Below are 6,396 nucleotides of genomic sequence, written 5' to 3' on the forward strand. Positions count from 1 at the left end.
CCTGGCGACCACAGAACCCTGTGGTTGTCTTTGGTAGAATACAGAAGGGGTTGATCATTGCTATCTCCTGCACAGTGTGAGATGATGCCTTTCAGCATCTTCCTATATCACTGCTGCCCGATAGAGGTTTTCCCCATAGTACCAGCGGGGATTGGAACTGGCAACCTCTGGCTCCCTAGTCTAGTCGTTTTCCTGCTGTGCTATTAGTTCATCTGCTTAATTATAGCTTCGCCCAGGACTGGATTAGCCCTCCCCAGTAAAAACTATATTGGGAAACACTTGGGAACTAGAAAGTGGCACAAGCAGGAAAAACAGGGACAAGCAAGAAAGCTGATACTTATAATATTTCTATACCACTTTCCAACAGAAGTCCTCTTAAGTAGTTTACATAAATATGAATAAATTTTAAAAATGGCTCCCTGTCCCCCAAAGGGCTCAGAATCTAAAAAAGAAACATAAGATAGACACCAGCAACAGTCACTGGAGGGATGCTTTGCTGGAGATGGATAGGGCCAGTTGCTCTCCCCCTGCTACATATAAGAGAATCACCACTTTTAAAAGTTGCCTCTTTGCTCTTTTAGCTGGGATACTAGTAGTAGCAACGATGATGATGATGATGATGATGATGATGATGATGATGATGATGAATCAAATGCAGTCAATAACATCTAGTAGATTGTGTGTAAATATAATAATAATAATAATAGTAATAACACATATAATTATTTTAAAATATATATCTTTATTGAGAAGATAGAAAGCACCATGGCCCTCAGTTCTTGTTTCTTTAATGTTACTATTATCTGTATACTGTTTTTCAACAAAAAGCAAACTCTTCTCAGAGCAGTTTGCACAGGGGTAAGGTTTGCTGTCCCCAGAGGGCTCACAGTCCACGCAGAAAGAAGGGAGATCCCAGCAAGAGCCGCTGGAGGGATGCCGTGGTGGGGCTGGACAGGGCCAGATGCTCTCCCCCTGCTTAACCGAAAGGGCATCACCGCTTTGCTGGGTGCCCCGTTGCTCAGTCCACAGGGGGACCTTGCCTCTCCAAGCAGACCGGGCTAATCATTACTTGACTTTTATTTGAACATCTGCGCCCTGCCACAGGCCCCAAAGTGGCCAACCAAAACTAAAATTCCATAGAAAGCAAAAAGGTCATTTCCCAAAGCGCCATGAAATGGGGCACACCCCACATGCTGTGGGGGCAGAGCAGGCACTGGAAAACTACCACTAGAAGACAAACAACCCTGTTCAAAGCAGCCATTGAGCAGCAACTGTTACCCAGCAACCATCAATGATAGAACCCTGGCCCTGTTTGAGCAGGAATAACTGTCCTTCTGGCCTTCCTCTTCCCTGGGGGTTACCAACCTCTCCTCCTGTGCCTTTCAAAGCAACCCAAGAAAAGTGTCAGGAGATAAGGATCAGATGAGGATCTGGGGCCCAATTCTCATTCAGCCTGAAGCTCCCTGGGGGGAATTGGGGCCAATCTCTTGCTATCTACTGGCTTTTGGCCAAAGGGTGGGTAAGACTATAATTGCTTGCTAGTGGCAAATTAGTATAAATTTTATGTCTATTTTGTTATGTAAAAAGAGATATTTGCAGACTGGATTGGGCAAGGTTCAGCCCTCAATGTGAGACTAGACTTAAATTTGCATTCTGATTGGGCAAGACCTCCAGAGTTTTTAAATTCTATGTTGATCAAAATGCGCAAGATCTCTAGGATTTTTAAACTGACTTCTTGTTTAGTGCACTCATGGCCATCTCGGATCCTTATTCCTTACTCAAGGAAAGCATTGAGTTTGAATGCTGGGCTTAAGGTTTTGATGTTTTAATGTCTATTGATAAAATGGAAGGAATCATTTCACATGCAAATGTTTAAATTGGTTGTGTCATGCAAGGGTTTTGAGAATTGTCTCGACTAAGAAATATTTGATTGCCTTGTCAGCAAGAAAGGTTCTTGCAGGATAGGTGCAAATCAAGCTATCTTGCAGACAGACAAAAAACAACAACCCAACTTCTGTTTGAAAGTTGTTTCTTTGGTGAAGATGATGTTTGGCATTTTAGCATTCAAGACTCTTCAGAAATGGATTGCGAGAACGCCTGACCTGAGAAATTGACACAAGATTGAGCGGAGGTGAATGCACTGTTTAACGAGAAGAAGGCAGATCACCAAAGACGGTGGGAGTCCTGTGATGAGGTTGGGGTGAGTAACTGGGCCTGACTGGTTGGATGATGCCCCATCTGTATTGGGCTTCTTCCATAACAGATGCCCAATTAGTAGATAAATGTAAGGCAGTCTAACATTTCTCAATGACTCTCTTACAGAGGTCGGGAGAAGCTAAGAAGAAGGAGAGAAGAGACTCTACAGTGGGAGAACCACTTTGGGAAGAGCAGGATCAGCCCCTTTATCATTTCAGTTTGCCTCTTCTGCTGCACCTTCTTCAGTTCGACAGTATCGCTTTTTTGGTAATCTGGCGACCGGAACGATACACTGTAAGTATTCCAAATGTGGCAAAATACCAGGCTCTAGTTTCCCCAGGCACCATGAAATTGGGGCACACACCCCATGCAGTGGGGACCGAGCAAGCCGTAAAAAATGACGACTCCTCTTCCTGGCCCCAAAGCCAGAGCAGACTCGCCCACCAGCCCTGTTCAAAGCAGGCCTTGACCAGCCACAGTAAGCATTGGAACCCTGGCCCAGTTTGAGCAGGGAGAACAGTATGACTAGTCTCCTCCTCCCTCAGGGTTTCCATCTTGCCCTGACCTTGCAGCTTTCAAAGCAACCCAACCGGTGTGCCAGGCGTTAGTATCTGATCAGGACTTGGCTTCCAAACCTCACCCAGACTAAAGGTCCATAGGGGAAACGTGAGCAATCTCTTGCTTCTTTCCCTACCTTATGAGACAGTGGTGAGGTTAAATCATGAGTGGGGAGCACAGGAAGAGATGGATGTACATTGCCCCAAGCTTTTGGCCAAAGGGTGAAATGAAAAATTACTCAGAACATTGCCTAACACAATGTCTGTATCATTTACAGTTACTTCTGAGGAACAGCTACAACTGGAAACAAGGTCAGCTTCATGTTGTTGTTGTTGTTGTTGTTGTTGTTGTTGTTGTTGTTGTTGTTATAGCCCAGTATGCTTCCAGACCACCTTGGGTATATTCTCTCTTTTTGACAGTTAAAGCACCACATTTTCATTGATGCCAGGAGATGTTGAACAGTAGGGCACACATCCTGGGGTGCCTCTGTTATGGCACAAGAGATATTCCCAGACTGATTGGGCAGGGTTTGGACCACAATGTGTGTCTGGACATTTAAATTTGCATTCTGATTGGGCAAGACCTCTAGGGTTTTTAAATTCTGTCTTGATCGAATTGGGCAAGATCTCTAGGATTTTTAAATTGTATATGGAATTGGGCAAGATCAAGGCCTGTGTGGGCCTCGATTTTTAAATTGCATCCCCCAGCTTGACCTTTACAATTGTATTCTGATTGGGCAAGACCTCTAGGGTTTTTAAATTCTGTATGGAATTGGGCAAGATCAGGGCCTGTGTGGGCCTCGATTTTTAAATTGCATCCCCCAGCTTGACCTTTACAATTGTATTCTGATTGGGCAAGACCTCTAGGGTTTTTTAATTCTGTATGGAATTGGGCAAGATCAGGGCCTGTGTGGGCCTCGATTTTTAAATTGCATCCCCCAGCTTGACTGAGCACACAATCTCTAGGTTCCCTTAGAGTGAATTGGGCATGATACCCTTTTTTTTAAATTCCATGTTTGGGCAGCTTTCAGCCAGTGGACTGGAGTCCCATGAGCTTGGAATCTCCAATGGCTCAACTGGGCAAGACAATTGGTGTCTTTAAATTCTGTCAGGGCCTTGTGGACATATTTTTCAGCCAGGGGTGTAGTGTTAAATTTGGATCGACTGACCACCCACTTTTATTCATGCTCATGATAAAGTCTGAATCAAATGGATCACGTTGCGTGTTTTATATGCGCTGTGTCCCAAGTCTTGAGTGACCCATGAAGAGATGAGTTCTTCTTTAGTGCGCTCATGGCCATCTCGGATCCTTATTCCTTACTCAAGGAAAGCATTGATTTTGAATGCTGGGCTCAAGGTTTTGATGCTTTTCTGTCTATTGATAAAATGGAAGGAATCATTTCACATGCCAATGTTTAAATTGGTTCTGTCATGCAAGGGTTTTGAGAACTGTCTGGACTAAAGAAATAGTTTGATTGCCTTGTCAGCAAGAGAGGTGCCTGCAGCCTAGGCGGCAACCATGCTATCTTGCACAGACACAAAAAGCCTTTTGGAAGGTTGTGTCTTTGTTGAAGATGATGTTTAGCATTTTAGCATTCAAGACTCTTCAGACACGGATTGCGAGAACGCCTGGCCTGAGAAATTGACACCCGAGTGAATGGAGGCGAATGCACCTGCTTAAGTTGAGGAAGGCAGATCACCAAAGGCGGCAGGAGTCCTTTGGTGAGGATGGGGTGAGTAACTGGGCCTGACTGGTTGGATGATGCCCCATCTGTACTGGGCCTTTTCCAAACCAGATGCTAATTTTTTTCCCCTTTAAGTTCGGCACTGACATTTTTATTGACTTAGTGAAGGGGTGTTGCGACAGCTACCTGGGGAACTCTGGAAATGGGCCCAGAATTATGTAAGGATGACCAGAAACTGTGTATTTATTAAAATTGACTTGGACCTTTCTTTTTAAAAATATATATATATTAAAGTAACCTGGAAATTGTACTGTCAGAGTGAATGCAGAAGAAAAGTGACGTAACATCAGATAATCGCTGGGGGAGTGATGTGATACTGAGGTAATCTTCTGCCTTCTTTTTCAAATGGTAAGTGAAATAAAGGCAAAAAGTAAGAAATATCTTACATAAAAGATGCATGGGTGAGCAGGCATTTGGGCAAATGGAACCATCCCCCCCGCAGCCCCCCAGCCCCAATCAGTGACAAAATGTGGAGCCCCACCACCACATGGAGCTCTAAAATGGTTCGGGAAATCCCGGATGGTGTTGGGGAACTCTGACTCAATGTAGGCTTCCCAACGTCGGGATTGGCTGATCCCCGAACGTGGCCCATCTCAGGCCATGTCCAACACAACTGATGCAGACTTGAACAGCCGTATATTAAGCACCTTCTCTCTTTCTGTTCTGATTCTGTCCCCATACTGAGCTGAACAGACCCAAGCCCAGAGATGGAAGGGGAGCTGAAAAGGCTGGAGAACAGCAGAGACGCTCTCAAGGCTGGCTTCTACGAATCCTTCGGTGGACTGCATCCTCCTCATGACTCTGATGACAGTAGCAATGGACCGAGAGAGAACCTACATTATGTGTTCAGGGCTACAGAAATCCCCCTCCACTTGGCCTCGTGCAGAGGGGAGGGAGTTTGTCCCAGCCCCGCTCTGCACGAGGCCCAAGAAGCTGGCCGATTGGCCCTTTGGGTTAGGGGGTGGGGTTTCGGCCGGGATGATCCCCGCCCCGTTCTCCTCAGTTTGGGCCAGGCATTCCCCTCCCTCCCTCCCTGGTACAGAGCGGGTCTAGCGACTGGTCGCCCAATGGGGCCGAGTAGGAATTTTTGGCTCCCAACGCATTGGCCACTGTTGGGTTTTTTTTCGCCTACTCCGTTCTGTGTTCCAGGTGTGTAGTTAGAGTTAGGCCGGTCACAATGGCAATAACAGTGCGGGCGGGGTGGTAATTTGAGGGTTTTCCGAGCCAGGGTGTGTCGCCCAGTAAGGTGCTAGGTAGGACGTCAGAGTTCTAACCCGGTCCTCTTGGCCCGCACTGTTCTCTAAGGGTGATTAATCACCTGGTGTTCCAGTCCGCCATGTCTTTTGTTACAGTTAATAAAGTTGTGGCCCTTTTACCCATACTAAGTCTACGTGTCTTCTTGGACTGGGGGCTGGGGAAAAGGATTCCACTTTTGTGTGCTGATCAGGCGCACACTGCCTTGATTCTTCCACTCAGAACAAAACTCATTCCGCGCACAGATGAAAAAGATCTGAGGGAACATTCAGAGGCACTCTTACCCCTGGATTTCTGGGTGAACTCCAAGGCCTCCACACATCCTGGGGGCCCCAACATCCTTTTTAGTCTATCCTGGCCCATTGTTTTCCTGGCGACCGAGCATGACTGTTGCCTGCACCGGAGTTGACTTCTGCTTTAAAGACAATGGGGGGAGTGGGGAAAGAAATATGGATGATGGAAATATGTTACGCTGCGTGTTGAAATGTTCCTGCTAACACATATTTCCATAAATATAACTGTTTTTTATTCATACATTCTTGTGAGTTCAGTTTCTGTTTGCATTCTAAAGAACCCACATGTAAATGATACTGCATGTGTCATGGTGTGTGTGTGTGTGTGTGTGTGTGTAAGGAATGGTGCTT

General features: G+C 45.8%; 1 long non-coding RNA gene across 1 annotated transcript; it reads left to right on the forward strand.

The window, feature by feature from the left end:
- The first annotated feature begins 945 nt into the window (after positions 1-945).
- On the forward strand, positions 946-5,879 carry LOC128342524 (uncharacterized). The gene is made up of 4 exons (XR_008315043.1): positions 946-1,515; positions 2,062-2,200; positions 2,323-2,490; positions 3,032-5,879. It is a non-coding gene; the product is annotated as an uncharacterized LOC128342524 (long non-coding RNA).
- Positions 5,880-6,396: the final 517 nt, after the last annotated feature.

Source organism: Hemicordylus capensis, chromosome 2 (genome assembly GCF_027244095.1).
Source record: "Hemicordylus capensis ecotype Gifberg chromosome 2, rHemCap1.1.pri, whole genome shotgun sequence".
Taxonomy (NCBI): Eukaryota; Metazoa; Chordata; class Lepidosauria; order Squamata; family Cordylidae; genus Hemicordylus; species Hemicordylus capensis.